We start from the raw sequence: 16,099 nt of genomic DNA, 5'->3' as shown, positions 1-16,099 counted from the left end.
GGAGGGCTAAGGAGCCACAAGCAGCAACAGTGGCTGGATGGTGGGGAACAAAAATTGATGTGAATTGGGCAGCATGGTACACAGGGAGACTGGTGGAAGTGGCAGAGGGCAGGGACTGAGGATGCACAGGATGCAGGTCAGTCACTGTGCTGGGCAGAACTGAGGCAAGGGGAAGGCTGATGTTTGGTCTGCAGGCAAGACTGGTGTGGAAGTTGTGGAAGAGAAGTGAGTGTGCAAAAAGACACAGAAAGGTTCCTAAAGTGCTCCCAGTAAACTGAAGAGAATGGCTGAATATTTGTTATAAAGACATGCTGAGTACAGTCAAAAGGAAGACGCAAAACTTGAAAATTGGGTTGAAGTCCATTTTGTAAGACTTGAAGAGTGTATAGGTCTGGATCCTAAAGGAGCCAGAGCTACTTGCTGATAAGTTATGATTTGTTTAAAAGCTTCCCATCTGTTCAGGTTTCTATTCTGTTTCACATTGAAATTACTGCTGGACGGATGTGGTAAAGTGGTGGTTTTGGACACATTCTCATTGGTTTTTAATTTTTTATGTGATGTTTTGGGCTTTTTCGACAGAGATCAGCACAAAAAGGCAAAACACAACCAACTGTGACAGAATATATAAAACAGAATGAGCTGCCTACAGATAAATGAAAACAGTCCAAAATAATAGAGACCAATGTGAATCATGACCAAGAAGCATATTTGTAATAACAAAAATGTCATCTGTGTCAGATAAACAAATCACAAATATTTATTGAGATAACAAACAGGTTATAAATAGAGAGACATCCCAAATTCAGATCATGTCTCTCAGTGATAGTAGATATGAATTAGCAGCCATATCTGCCAAAATAAATCTGGCATTCTCACAGAGTCATCATTAAAAAAAACCACAATGATAATAAATAAAAAGAAGGAGAGTACAGAGAAGTAGAGGGCAGACAAGCATTGGTTTTTTTCTTCCACTAGTATGACATAGTTTTGAGAGATCAGGCTGCATTAGTGCTACTAAAGATGATATAAGCATGATGATGATAAGAAAATACTGGAGGCAGGGTTGAGGGAGAGGCTTCCCTGGTAGCTGCAGTTCTGACCCCAATCCTATAAGCTGCTCCAGGCAAGCAGGTGCATGAGGCCTCATTTTGAAATCAGTGAGTTCAAGCCAAGCACAAAAGTCTGTCTAGCCAGAGCATCAGCTTGCAGCTTCCACTTACCTCCTTCTGCCAGTCTTTCAGATGCAGATAACATTTTATTGATATGGCATGAGTTTGGATGTAATGAAAAAAATGTGATAGAGTATTTATTCTTTAACTCCTGTGGTTGTGGAATGAAGCCAGTCAGTTTAAAAAGACCAAAAGTAATTTTCAGGAGGACCTAAATAAAACCAGTTGTTCTTAATGCACACCTGGCACTAGTTTGTCATGTTGTACTGAGCTCCTGGAAATGGAGTGGCTGAGATTCTGCAGCAGAGGGGATTCTTCCATAACATACGTTCCTGTGTTTCAGCCCATAGATCTCAGGACATAAACAGTATTATACCAAACTGAACAAAACAGGTCTATAAGGTACCAAATGTGACTGAAACAATATTGGGCTTGGCATTGGTTTTTTTGTATTTCCTTCCCTTTTGTGAAGGTAATGGTCTGTTCTCAAGGCCAAGCTCCTGCTGCCTATATTCAAAGGAGGAATGGAGTTGTGCCACCATCTGCATGACTGTCAGGAATACAGTCAAGAGGATGGGGCCAGACTCTATTCAAAGGTGCCCAGCAACAGGATAAGACGCACAGGGCACAAACAGAAACACAGGAAGTTCTATCTGAATCTGAGGGAAAACTTATTTACTTTGAGAGTGACAGAGCACTGGAATGAGCACAGGATGCCCAGATAGGCGGTGGAGTCTCCTCTGGAGATATTCAAAACCCAAATGGATGTGATCCTGTGCATCCTGCTTTAAGCAGGGAAGTTGGGCCAGATGATCTCCAGAGATCCTATCAACCCAAACCATTCTGTGATTCTGTGAATTAAGCCCAAAATAAAGTCAGGAGCTCTCAACTGTAAATCCCAGTCAGCATAATAAGAGGTAGGTGCTGCCCCAATTGTCCTCTGGATATAGTGCCACCACTGCTAGACCAATTTAGCTGGTTTATATTTTTATTTGCCTTCTGAAAAGTCCTACATACTCATTTTGAGGTACACCCAAAAATCCTTCTCTTCCTTATGTTTATGTGACTGGATCCTTTCAGATATTCTTTCTCCCCTGCAGCAGTTGTTCTGTGAAGGTCCCGAGCCTTTTGACTCTTCCTTACAAGCCAGTTTCTTGCTCCTAATGCTGTTGGACTGGCCTGTCCTGGCCATTTCTGTGCCTACCTACTTCCTTGCATGCCAGAAAGGTCAAGTCCCTGCTCCACACACAGACACATCCACAACCACCCACTTTAAAGGCAGGAGTGCCCCAAGGCCTTGCAGGCAGAGGACACGGGTCCTGTCTCACCATTCAGGGCAGGATGCAGCCTGTCTTCAGCAATCCAACTCAGCACCTCTGCCTGGCAGCAAAATACTTGGATAAAAATAGACAAAGAGGCCTCCTCAAACAAACTTGCAGGATTTCTGGGCTCAACCCTGATGCTCTGGACTCAGTTCTGTTCATATTCATGTTCTGTGTAGCTCTGAGAACATGTCTTTTGTTGTTGATTGAAGCTCAGCCTGAGCTGGGAGGTTGGGAGCTTGGCTGTGGTCGTGTCTTCCTAATGAAAATCCTTGGTTCCTGGCTCATTTTAGTGGATGTGCTCACCTACAACTGAAGGCCATGATAAAAATGGATGTAGTCATAAATTGTTCATTTGTCAAAATGAAAAATGAAAAATTATTTGTGAATTTGAAATGCACTCACTGAATATTTTTGAGATTTAAAACAATGAGGACAATATTTCGGGTTGTTTTTTTTCTAAGCCCTTTGTCTTCTCCCAGGAACAGGAAAAAATTAAAGCCTGGAGTAATCTATAGATGCTTAGCTTTACTATTTTTTTATTTTTTAATGAGCTATGCAGTGTAGCTAGCATGTAGAAATACTGATAGAAGTATTTACTAAACAAATACACTGGTTTTATTATGAAACAATGACCAAAATGCTGTTAAAATAGATGTTGTGTTGCACACTATTATTTTGGCCTCTTCACATCACTCTAAAATGGAAGGGGAATTAAAGGCTGAAGTGGGAGATATATATCCTACTGCTTTGCAAATGAAAAGAAAGATTACATCTGTAGGTCTTAGAATTAAGTAGGGACCTGATGTTACAACACAAATGCAAAAAAATATTCATGTTTCTAGAGAAAAATCCTGTGGAATTAACATGGCACCTTGGCATACAGCTATTTCAAGGCAGTTAATATGGCATAATCTTAAGGACCACCAGGAAATCTGGCCTGCAGCACAGAGGAATTATAATAGACTCACACAATAAGCTTTGAAGTGAAATAGCTTCATGTGAATACTGAAGAGCAATACAAAGCATCTGCAAGATTGAAATGCAAAACTAATGGCTTCATTGGAAATGTTTAACATGTATTTCACTGCTCATTCAGAAAGAAACTATTTCAGGTAGGAATTTCGAGTTTTCACTAAAATTCCATTTGAGTAGGAACTGGGAAAAAAAATCTCTGAATGTAATGCCTAGGTTCTTCTATGAATCCAGTCCTTTGCTCTTATTGCACATACCTGGAAAGAAAAGGTTACAGAACTAATGTTGGTTCTGACCAAACAAATAGCAAATAACTCACCCTGAAACTATGGAGGTTTTATTATTTACCAAATACACTGAAAACAATGTTTTGGGCATGTCTTTGGAAAAAAAGCAGAGTTTAATTTTTTGGTTCAACAACTAAATCAAATAATCAATTATTTGCACAAACCAACCATTTGAACATCCTCTTAAATCCTAAAACAGGAGCTTGCTATTGACAACAAGGAATTTGGATGAACTTCTCACAGGTGTGAGTCTCATTCCCAGGGAATATTGATTTCTGTTATTTAGCTTTTATGTTTGAAAAAATGGAAAATTGTTTCCAGTTTGAAACTAACTCTGGAGGAACAAGCTTTTATTAAAGTGCAAATTCCATTTAAGTGCAAATTTTTCTTAACCACATATTACTTAATTTTCTGAAATATGTTTTTAGGAGGCAATGTCAAAAGTACAATTAAATGATGCAGGACTGAGTCCTAACTGATGGTGACAATAATGAAAATAAATTGTTTAATGAAAGCTTTTTCTTTTTCCCCCCATGCTTTTACCTCTCATTATTCTGTTTGGAAACAGACTCTCCTAAAATGATTTGTGTGTCCTGCTGTCACTATTCAGACAAGCATTTGTCAGAATGTCTTAGTACACACTAATATTTTCAGTAGACTTTTAATAGAACATCTTTCTCTCCAGTTCCTTTTAGTTCTAATCTGTAATGTAGGGTCTTGCATCTCTTTTCATGCTTCTCTTTTTATTAACTTTCCAAATATATTCAGAAATCCCCTAGTTTGTATCCAGCAATAACTTATGTCTTGAAGCATTAAAATGTACATTTAAAAACGTTGAAGCTAATGTTGGAAACTGATAAAATACTATTAAAGTTCCTACTTTAAATATACGTGATTTGAAAAATATTAATTTTTAAAAGAGCTATTTTTATAAAAAGGAAGAAATGTTATTGAGAATTCCATCCTTTTTCTTCTCCTTTTAGGAATTAAAAGTCCAGAAGAATTTTTTTAAAAAGTGATGTCCAAAGCTGGGTAGGGAGTGCAGTGAATTTTCATCAGAATGCTGAATTTTATTTGAGCCTTTCAGGATGGAAAAAAAGTATCAATCTTCAATTTTTTTGGAAGCAACCTCTAATATTTAGCACTCACACTGTTCTAAATGAACTTAATGGATGTCAGAATCAAAAGAAGAATGATCTTCATGATGACTCACTAACATGTTAGCTGGGAGCTGTAACTGGCTCCTTCTTCCTTGGGGTCATGCCCTCTTCATGTGTCAGAGGGCAGTTAGTGAATTCATGACAACTCCTGACTTTGTTATGGCAACAGAAGGACAGCCAGCAATGGGGTCCGTGGCTACAACAAAGGGGAGGAGCTTTGGATAGCTGACTTCTGGCTTGAATACGAAATGGTAGCTGGGTCTGCATGGCAAATAGCTGGGTGTTATAGACTGTGAGTATAGAATTGTGTGCATGGTTGTTAGAGAATGTGAGGGTGTAACAGAATGTTGCAGATTCTGTGAGTCTTGTATGTGTTGACTTTAAAGTCAAACAAGTCATTTGGGCCTGTTGAGAGCATGGCTAAATGGATGACCTTAGAATACCTGTTGCTTTTCTCTTAGCCGTGGCTGTTCTTAATATTTCTCTCTTTCATTTATTTTTTTATAAAGGCCTGGTATGGGAGGTTTGATCTCTTGCCAGGTAGCCTAGCGGGAATGCTCTGTTCAGTTATGCAAGAAACATGGATTTGATCCCTACCTCCTGTTACCATGCTCTTAGGATTACACATTACAGAAATAAAAGCATTAGCCTGCAGCCAACTGCTGTGCTGTGCTCCCACAGATCTCACGTGGGCAGCAAGGTCAGCCCCACTCAGGACTCTCAGGGCTGGGGGTGCTCTGGCAGTGTGGAAAGGAGATACAGAATAAAAGAATGTGCATGGAACACTGTCCTCATCCATGCTCCTCTCCAGGGACTTTCTACTCTTTGTGGTCTGTTTTTGTTACCTTTGTTTCACTGATATACCTTTATGTCCGAAACATGGGGGGTTTTTTAAGTCAACAAAGGCTATGCCTGTGAGCGTGCAAAACTGTGTGGATGCAATGTGAGGAACGGCATTTTGGAGTTCACAGCTAAGAGTCTTCCCAGCAACACTTAAGCCAGAGAACTTTGCAATCCAGCTTTTCCTTACCAACCAGTTCAAGGTGCATCAGAGACACTAGTTCAGTGCAGTCATACAGAGAGGTACCATTTTAACCCATGGCAGTAATACAGGAGTCATTTTATACTCAAGTTTGCACTGAAGAAGTTGCATTTTCATTGTTTATCATGGGGGTTTTTTTCCCAGCATTGCCTGAGTGCTTCAGCCTGAGCCCTACGTGAAACACTGTGGCACGTTGTGCCCTGGAGAACTTACAGTCTGATGGGCAGTGCAGGCACAGGATATCAGAAGCACTCTGGCACTCATGAGGAATAAGTAATGTGATGCTGGTGAGTGATGTTTAAAGCTGTGACTCCAGGGCTGAGCAGTAGGCTCGGATGATAGGGAGAAAGTGTAGAAGCAGAAGGGGTTGAGGAGGAGAAAGAACAAGAGTGGTCAAGAGGGGGTACAGGTATGGTACTTCTATCAACTTCACGCTCTAGTTTGTTCCTCTCCACTGCATTGTACCCCAAAGCCCCACTTCTAGGGGAAGAGGAAAGCCACGTTTGTGAGGAAGTGTGTGGAAAAAGTGTCTCCAGATATCTGAGTCAGAAGGGAACTTGTGCAGAAAGAAAGGGGGCTACACCTGGCCCTTATTTTAACTCCCTGCAGTAAGAATACCTCAGAGGTAATGCAGATATTAATGTTACAGTTAGAGCATCTATACGTCATGGGGAAATAAAGGTACTTTGCCTTTTACTTTTCACTCCCAAATGACAATACACTGTTTAGTTTTGTCTTGTTTCAACATCTTGTGAGCATATACTGATCGTTAGTGTGCACTCAGACGAGGTGCTAATTATCACCAGACACAGAACAAGAGACAGATGTTCCTTCCTGCTTGTTCTTCTAAGGCAATGCTACAAGTAAAGCATTAGAGTCAGACCTGAAGAAAAACCTGAGCTCCAAACACTTCTAAAGGTTAGGTGAGCTCAATCCTACATCCAACTGCAATAGCAAAACATCCCTCAAATCTGAAAACCCCCAAAACAAGAGGGATGTCTGGAGTAACAGCTGATCTGTGTTCCGGCCTTGTGCAAAAGCAACTCAGACAGTTCTGCCTGAATGTTTGACAAACGCTGTTCAACAGACTACAAGAATTTCCAGGACCTTCAAAATACAACCACAGCAGCACTCTGTATTCTCCTCACCTTCCCTTTTTATTTTTTTCCTTCAGGTTCTGAGTTTTATGTTATTAAATTTTGGTATAAAACATTATAATAAATATTAAGCAGAAACATTTTCCATCCTAAAAATATCAAAGATGGAAAAATATTATTGTTTCCCTTTTTCTAGTGAGAAAAGTTGAGGCACTAATTACTTGCCCAAGGTGACTTTGCTCAGTAAAAGATAACAAAAGAAAGAGAAAGTTAATTGAATGTTTTGAAGGTTGAGTGTTTTGCCTTTTTTTTTTTTTTTTGACTTCAGAAAAAGCATCTTTTTTTACTTTAGAAAAAGCACTCTGGTGGGAAAATGCAGTTTCAGAAATATGAAAATGAGCTCAGATACAATGTGAATCTAAAAGGATTGGCTGCTGCACATGAATTTGTGGCTGTGACACAACAATAGATGAGCGATCAATTTGTGTATAGATATTCGCAACGGGTCTAGCCTACAGGAAAAAAATGCTTTTATGCAAGAGTTCTGGACAGGGTGGAAGCACTTGAATATTGTAGTGATGGAAAAGCTAACAGACAGAAGAAGTCTCTAAACAGTAGTGCTCCTTTTGTTGGAGGAGAAGGATACTGTGTGTGACTTTTTGTTGGCTGGAACTTGCCAATGCAAGGTGGGGTGAGCTTGGTGGTGACAGGTGCCAGTTGACTCCCTGAGAGCAGCCCTTGCTGAACTGAAAGGGTCCTGTCCTCAGGACGACAAAAAATAGCCAGTGAAAGGTTATGAAATGTACCCAGTAAGCATTGTTCTAGAGACAGAAAAAATTGTGCCCTGTATTCCACTGGCTGGGAATCATGTTCCTCCATCTCCACCAGCCAGTTCCACGAGCCAAGCCACGCAGCCAGATGTAGACTGGTGCCTTTGCAGTTGAATTAAACACTGTGTGAAGCACCTGCTCTCCTGATTTGCCTCCGGATTCTTTCTGTGCTGTTGTCCACACTTACTTGTGCCTGGTTAGACAGGTTTTGTCTGCACAGGAAAGAAGTTTGATACATGACAACATTACCCAGGAGTTCACAATCATTTACAGCCTCTCACCCACTACCAGAGTCCTCCTAGTGCTTTATCCAGTCCAGTGCTACCCTGCTATTGCTTCTCACCTAGGACTTGCTGGGTCCCTGCTGCTCTGCCCACCCAGCCCATGATCTAGTGTTCCTTTTCTCTCTCTGTGTTAGCTCTCTCTTTGTCCTTTAATGATGGATTTTGCAAACTGGCTCCTCTTCCTCAGGTTGGGAGGGGGACATGGGAAGGGACTGCATCAGCCTGCCATCATCTCTTGCTTTCTCTTGTATTTTGTAAATGGTTTGAACTGGATTTCACCAAGCAGCAAAAAGCACTTGGAGGGCTTTCCGTCAGCAGTATATAAATAAAAATGGATCAGAATAGATTGGATTGTTGCTTCTTACATCCGCTTCCCCATTTTGTTTTTGACAGGTCCTGGCACCCACACACACCAGATCTGATTTTTTTGTCTGCTTTGAGTTTTTGGCAGGATTTTCCATTCCTCATAGAGAGTTTCAATAGCTCCTACCCTGGTCCTTAGTGCTCAGGCCTCGTGCCCTTATGCTTTCCATACTTACAGGTCTTACCAGGCCCGTCATCAAAACATCACAAGGGCAAGAACTGCACCTCCTGCAGGCTCTGAAACAGGGAAGCTGCTGCTGCCTCTGGCTCCTGATCTCCTTTGCAACTCCACTGGGTCCAGCATCACTCCCCCACTTCAGTCTGCACTTCCCACTGTAAAGGAGTGGAACTGAGCAAACAATCTGCAACAGGTAATTTATGTAATGAATGTACCCTTTTCCCCTGAGCTGAATATGCATGAGTGGGTGCTGATGTCTTCAAGTGCATTCCCTGTTTGAAGAGGCTTGCCTCGTTTTTTTCCCCTGTGCACCGCTGTTAATGCTACATATCAATCACAAGTGTTCCCTGGTGCATCCAAAAGCTGGTATTTGCTATTCAAATAGTGTGAAGTTGTAACTGTTTACATAAGTTTTGAGAAATTGTTTCTGATCCTTAAGTGGGAAAGCATTCAAATACCTCTGTCATGTGCAGCACATAGCCCTTTAAAGTGTGGGTTTAATGTTTACAGATGTACTCTCGCAATTCATTTTTCATGAGCGTTTGTGCTGGGAGACCTTGGTTGCTTGAATGTGTGCACAAAGGGAAGCGTGAAAGCAACACGATAGCAAACTAGTGCAACATTCTTTAAAATTCCGCATTCGGTAAATCAGCTTTTAAATTGCCCAACTCTAAACATGAGCACTGGAGTGTGAGTCAGATTCCCCCTTTTGCTTGCCATGCTTTGTGCCAGATAACGTGGAAGCAAAACAGCATCCAGGTGCAGAAGTCGGGCTGGAACTATTAGGGAGTGTCCAAAGGAGGGCAAGGTGAAGGGTCTGGAGCAGAAGCCTACGAGGAGCGACCGAGGGTACTTGGTCTGTTCAGCCTGGAGAAAACTGAGGGGAGACCTCACTGCTGTTAGAGCTTCCCTGAGAGGGGAAGAGGAGGGGCAGGCACTGGTCTCCTCTCTGCAGTGACCAGGGACAGGACCCGAGGGAATGGCCCGAAGCTGTGCCAGGGGAGGTTTAGGTTGGGTCTCATGAGAAGGTTTTTCCCCCAGAGGGTGGCCGGGCACTGGACCAGGCTCCCCAGGGCACTGGGCACAGCACCAGCCTGACGGAGCTCGGGAAGCGTTTGGACAACGCTCTCGGGCACAGGGTGTGGCTCCTGGGGATGGTGCTGTGCAGGGCCAGGAGCTGGACTCGGTGATCCCCGCGCTCCCTCCCAGCCCAGGACACCCCACGCTTCCGTCGCTTCCCCTCGGACCGCGGCCCCGCGGGGGCGCCCTGGCCGGGCGGAAGTGACGCGCAGTGAGGGCGGAAGTGGCGCGGTGCGGGGGCGTGGCCGCGGGCGGCAGGTGAGGGGCGCGCGGCGCGGCGGGGAGCGCGCGCGGGGGGCGGGGCCGAGCCCCAGCCCCGCTCCCCAGAGCGCCGGGAGGGCCCGGGCGGGGCAGGGGAACAGCTCCGGGAACAGCTCCGGAGAGCAGCCGAGGCTCCGGTGGGTGCCCTCCCCCGGGCCCGAGCGGGGCCCGCGGGCGGCTGTGCCGGGACTGCGCCCCGGCACGTCTGAGGGCCGCAGGCACCGCCCGTCGGGAGCGCCGCCAGCTGTCGGGCAGGAGACCTTAGCAGCGGCTGTTTAGAAAGGATAGCAGCGTCGGAAAGTGGTTCGTTGCACTTCTTATCCTGGGTGCATTAGTAAGAGCGTTGCCTGCAGGTCAAGGGAGGTGATCCTGCCCCTCTGCCCAGTGTTGGTGAGGCCACACCTGGAGTGCTGTGTCCAGTTCTGGGCTCCCCAGGGCATGTGACACATGGAGCTCCATCAGAGAGCGAGAAAGTTGGTTTACGGACTGGAGCATCTCTCTTATGAGGACAGGCTGAGGGAGCTGGGCCTGTTCAGCCTCGAGAAAAGGTTTTCCAGACAGGTTGTGGAGTCTCCCTCATTATATTCAAGGACTGTTTGGGTGCAATCCTGTGCCATGTGCTCTGGGATGGCCCTCCTTGAGCAGGGGGTTGGACCAGATGACCCACCGAGGTCCCTTCTAACCTGACCCATTCGGTGCTGAGCTATGACATGGATTGGGAAATCTGGCAGGCAGGCATGGAGCATGGAAACCTCAAGTTGGCAGTGACATACAGGACTCCTGAGCTCCACACAGTGCTCCAGGGAATGACAAGGACAATGCCTCTTTTCAGTGTAGATCAGGTACCCCGCAGGGACAGACAGGAGATGCTGCAGCCTGAAGGGAGGAACAAAAAAAGAGAAGGAGGTGTCTGAGAGAGACATGAGACTGTGTTGTGAGTTATGTGATTTTTCCTCAGAAAGTCAGCTAATGGCTTGTGATGGGGTTTGGGTGTTTTGTACTATTCCAAATACACTCCCAGGCCAGTAGTTGTGCTGTTGTAATGATTTGTGAAATAAACACATATTGTCAGTGTTTGCAAGTGAACCCAAACGCTGATGTGATAATTGCAGTTATTGGAATAATCTTTTCCTATGTTCAAATTAAAGAATGAAATAAAAATTTTGTTTAAAATAAAGAATGAAATGGCCAGCAGTAAGAAGACCACAGGGCTACTAGACCTAACTGTGCACATGAAGAAAGAATGCTGATGGATGTAGAGAACATTGTGATTCCACATCCAGCAGTGATGGTCGTTGATAGTATTTATTTTAGTAATCAACAGGAATTCCTGTGATAAGCTTTCCCCACTCCTTTTTGTTCTTTTGTTTGTTTGTGGGGTTTTTGTGGCTTTCTTTTTTTTTTTTTTTTTTAGGTATTAAATGTTGTTCAGATATTGAATGGGTGAATACCACCTGGATTTTCCCAAAGGCCTCTTTCCAAAGAAGAGGCTAATTCTTGACTCTGTGCAAGTCACAGTGCAGCTTCCAACAAGGAGCGTGGGGTAGTGCTGACTGTGGTTGTGGCGTTTCACGTGATTGAGGCAAATGTCAATTGGGAGTTTGCCTGGAATGACCTCTTTATTTCTTGGAGGTTTCGTGGTGGGTGTTGCTGGCAGTGATTTGCTGTCTGGGCTGACCTATCCTGGAGCAGATGAGGTAGAAGCTAAAACTGCTCCCATTCCTTGCCAATTCCCTGAAACACGGAGCCTTCCTGGAGCAGTGAAAGGAAGCGGAGCGGAGAGTACTGCTCTTGCCAGAGGCAAGGCCTGGAAGCAAAGTGGCTTTGGCGTGTCCTTGTAGAAGCTTTTCTGCGTGACAGTTTTCTGGGAATCAGAGGTGCTCCAGTCAACTGTCCCTTGCTTAGACTTTATTTTAGGATGGTTATCTGATAAATTCTGATATTTCATTATGTTTGTCTCGTCCGAGTAGTAAAGCTGGGATGTAGAGGCTGCCTGATTTATCTATATCTGTATTCCTGGGATGTGTTGAATGGGGGCGAGACAGCCACACCTCCAGAACCCTGAGGGAGAAGAGTGCCTGAGGCACTCCCAGAGCAGCACAGGCTGCTATTCTTAGCATCTGTCCTTCTTCTATCACTCTGGATATTTAAACTGAGTTTTAAATCTTCATTCCTTCAGATAAAAAGTGCTGTTCTCTTCTCTCAGCTCAGGAGTTCATGGGCCAGAAAACTGAAAGTAGATAATTCCTGGGAACTACTCTGCAATCTGGCTTCTGGGTAATACCAGGTAACTGTAGTCACTTTAAACTCAGCTTGGGAGTGAAAGGGAAGGGTAGAAATTGAGGGCTGGGGAAAAATAGTACTGAGGTAATCCTGAAAGCAAGGCAGATTTTTTTCATAACATTTTTTTAGTTTGAAGGTAATGTGCAGAGGAAGAAGAGGATTACATGTGAAATTGTTATGTTTCCCATGGCTGTGGTGTAAGAGATTGAAGGGAAACATTTTTATCACTCAGAAAAGCAGTTTCTGTAGCTAATCAGCTCTGCTTAGACCCCTTCACAAGATAACCTTTCCAAGAAAATAGTCCATCCAGGTGTCATTTTTTTGACCCAGCTTTTTGCCAGCTCCTGTCAATCAGGCCACTCTGTAGGGATATTCCTTCTAGCAAATGTGAACAGATTTGAAGACATTCCTTATTTGGTGAGTTCCCCTCCTGTCATCTTCTAGAAATGGAAGCTTTGCCTTTGCTTTTGAATGTATAAAACAGGCAGGAACTGATGTGATTGCAAGTTTGATTTGGTTGTTTCCTTAACTAAATGTCTAAGGATTTGTTGTAATGGTGCATGTGGAGCCTGGGGTTTGTAAAACTCCAGAACTTTGGAGCAGAGGGTACTGAATGTGGAGGTGAAAAACGGGACATTGTGAGTTAGGGTTTGTAGCAGTGAGATGTGTCCGTGGTTAGATCTGCAGCTAAGGTCCCTCTGCAGGAGGGTGAAGCTGATTTTGTATCAGGAAACTAGAGGGAAAAACTAGCTGGGTTTTTTAGTTTTGTTTTGTTTTGTTTTGTTTTGTTTTCTTAAGTGCTGTGTTTCTGGAAGTAAGTATTCCTGTGGTCTGATAGTGAGAATGAGAAGCTCCAAACATTCTGCAGGGAGTCTACGGCAGCATTCCAGTTAGCCCGGTTTTGCAATTCCATTGTTTAAGAGAACTTATTGCAGAGAAGTGGCTCTCTAGAGGACTTTGCATAGCCAGTGGCTTCTGTGCACTTCAGGCATACAAAACCGAAGTGGCCCCGTTTAGGAAATCGAAGAAAGAGCTGTGTCTGGATGTTTGGGGTGGGACCCTCAGCTTTACTTATGATGTCTGTATAGTAGGTGTAGCTAAGCTATTTGTTTAGGCTTCTTTTGTAATAAGTGGTGATAGGAAGGAAAGGCAGGCAATTAGCAGAGTGTTTGTGGTCAGTCGTATATGCTGCCCTAGAATCGATCAATTGTTCATTGGAGCGTCTGATTGTTTCCATTACTGGTGAGAGCCAAAGGTGGCAGTCACAGAGGGGATTATCTGATTAACTTTGGACATCAACATCTGTCTGTCAAAATGAGCTTTATGTATCCAGCTGGAGGAAATCAATTTCAGCCTGTGCTTAGAGGACAGGGCCTTCTCAGCAAGGTGATGCGGTGAGGGAGGCTGCCTGTGCTTCACAAAACAGAGCTCTGTGGTGAGGGGAAAGATTGTCCTGAAGACAGTAGTGGCTTAGAGGGAGTCTTAGCTTATGGAGCTGGCAGGATTGAAGTGTGCCTCTAAATTCTTTCAAGTCTCTACTTTTCAGATTCTCTTAAAAAAAAAAAATTATGAAATAGCATCTCCCTTTTGGAGAGTCAATATAATTTGTTTGTACGTGATCCATCTTTAAATGTCAGGTATTTTGCAATTTGCCAAGGAGTTGCCGTATGCTATTGTAAAGCTGGGTTCTGAGATCTCAAATTTTGATTCTTTCTCTTAAGCCTAAGTGGAATACAGCAGTATGTGACAAACCAACAAATCTAAGTGGCTCTAAGTAGGTTTTAGGGAAAGGGAGAGTCTCCAGATTTCACCTATAGTAGCTGCCACAGGTACTGTTTCTTTCAAAGCAAAGTGTCTAAGCCAAAGACACAAAGGCCCTGGCTTCTTGAGAAGGGGCTGCCTTAAATGCTGGGCTCACATTTTCAGAAGCAGATTTTTGACAGGCCGGTGCTTTTCTTTAGGTAGTCCTGCTGACTGTCGGACTCCTCAGTGCTCTACTGCTCCTGCAGGGCCGTGGTGTGCTGGGACACTGCCTCCTTTTGAAAAGGTTTTGGCTGTTCAGGTAGTCCCGTATCACTAGCACTTGTGGGAGCAGGAGATGCCGTGTAGGATTCGTTTTCTAAGTGGACTTTTTGTTGGTGGTGTTCTTCTGAGGTAATGCTATACTGTAAGGACAGGCTGAAAGACTGAGGTTGAGTAAGTACCCTCTAAAGCTGGAGGAGAGGAGCAGAAATGGCTTTTACAGCTGTGGCTAAAGTAACTTTGTGATGTAGATGTGGCCGAGGTGTGCTCCTGCTGCTGAGAGGGAGGGAGAATGATGACTTCTCAAGCTTTTCACTTTCCAGCACCTGTTGCCAGTTTCTGTGTCTGGGGAACTCCAGCTCTTCAGTTTAATTCACTCCTTGAGAGTGGGCGGGGTGGGACAGCTGGAATGGAGAGCCTTTTGGTTCCTGGAGTAGTGCTCGGAGGCAAAATCCTCGCCAATGCCAAGTGCTCCAAAGATGAAGAAACCCCAGTCTTGTCTAAAATAGCTACTAGAGGTCTTGAGACCAAAGCAGTAACATCTACAATGGAGTTTGAGGGCACTACTATAAGAGACACCTAGTAACATGAGCACCCTGGTGGAGTACAGCCTGCTACAGGGCCTAATTAGGGTCTTATTAATGCTTTCTTTCATCACTGCCTTCCAGCCTTCAGATGGTGATTAGACCTATTTATAGGGGCAGAGTTCCTTAATATTCAGCACAGTGTACTTCTTGCCAATCAAATCAGTAGCATCTGCATCTTTGATTGCTGCTTAATAACACTGTAGAAGATGGTTAATTAAAAAATATAAATAGACTTTTCATCCTCTTAACTTACTGAAGTGCTTCTCTCCTGCCCCCACCTTGCTTCCCCAAAAAAAATGTAAAGTTGGATTAGCACAGGGACTGTGGTGAACCTCTTATCTCACTTCTGGAAATGTATCCTTCTCTCCTATCCAGGATAGTTACCTCTTGTGTGCTCTGCTGGAGGACTAAATTTCATCCCCTCCTGCAAATGTCAACACAGGGCAGAATGATTTTTTCCTGCAAAATAATAGGACTTGTATGTAGGCTCTTATGCTGCATTTGAGCGATTACTGGCTTTTGTTTCAGTGTCTACATCTGTGTATGTGCACACACTGCCTTATCCTGCCCCCGAACAGGAGGAGCATGTGCAATGACATGTTTTGCTTTTCTAGCTTTTCAAGTCTCTTTTTTAAATACAGTTGTCTGTTTTTGCAGCTGGTAAACTCCTATGAGTGTGCTTTATCTTTGGAGGACAAGGTGATGTAATTATCTTTTTTTATTGTTCATATTTTTTCCTTGGAGGATTTAATTCTGGTATTCGTTGGGATAGCCTCTAGGCGAGCCTCCAGAACAATCAAGGCATGACTTGAATATGCCAGCAGATTTGACCGTGGGAAAATGTTTGTCCGGGTAAACATGGTAGAAAGTATTACATGTAAGAAATTACTCTCGGTGAAGAATTTGGGATGACTTCTCACCGTTAACCAAGTTATTGATGTGACTTTCCTCTGTTAGAGGAAACAGCACTTCCTGATAAGCTATGCCCAGAGCCTGTCTAGTCCATCTTTTCAGTGTGTTTAATCTTAACCTGTAGTTCATTTGTGGCTTGGTCTGTTCCCACTGTGGAACCATACTGGTGGTAGTTGGGTAGTGGTATGTGGTGAGGGATGTGCAGACCTGTGTTTTATTGCATATTGCTGATCTCTATGTCTTCACA

General features: G+C 43.8%; 1 protein-coding gene across 4 annotated transcripts in view; it reads left to right on the top strand.

The window, feature by feature from the left end:
• Nucleotides 1-10,018: 10,018 nt before the first annotated feature.
• Nucleotides 10,019-16,099, top strand: part of WASHC1 (WASH complex subunit 1) — a gene marked incomplete at its 5' end in the record, with an annotated part of 40,971 nt that continues 34,890 nt past the window's right edge. Inside the window, 2 exons of one of the 4 annotated variants that reach the window (XM_082280246.1) lie at nucleotides 10,052-10,351; nucleotides 12,260-12,335. The other 3 variants (XM_082280244.1, XM_082280247.1, XM_082280245.1) reach the window with 3 other exon arrangements.

Source organism: Coloeus monedula (genome assembly GCF_965178545.1).
Source record: "Coloeus monedula genome assembly, chromosome: 4".
Taxonomy (NCBI): domain Eukaryota; kingdom Metazoa; phylum Chordata; class Aves; order Passeriformes; family Corvidae; genus Coloeus; species Coloeus monedula.
The sequence above is the reverse complement of the archived record's forward strand: the minus strand, read 5'-3'. Positions and strand labels throughout refer to the sequence as shown.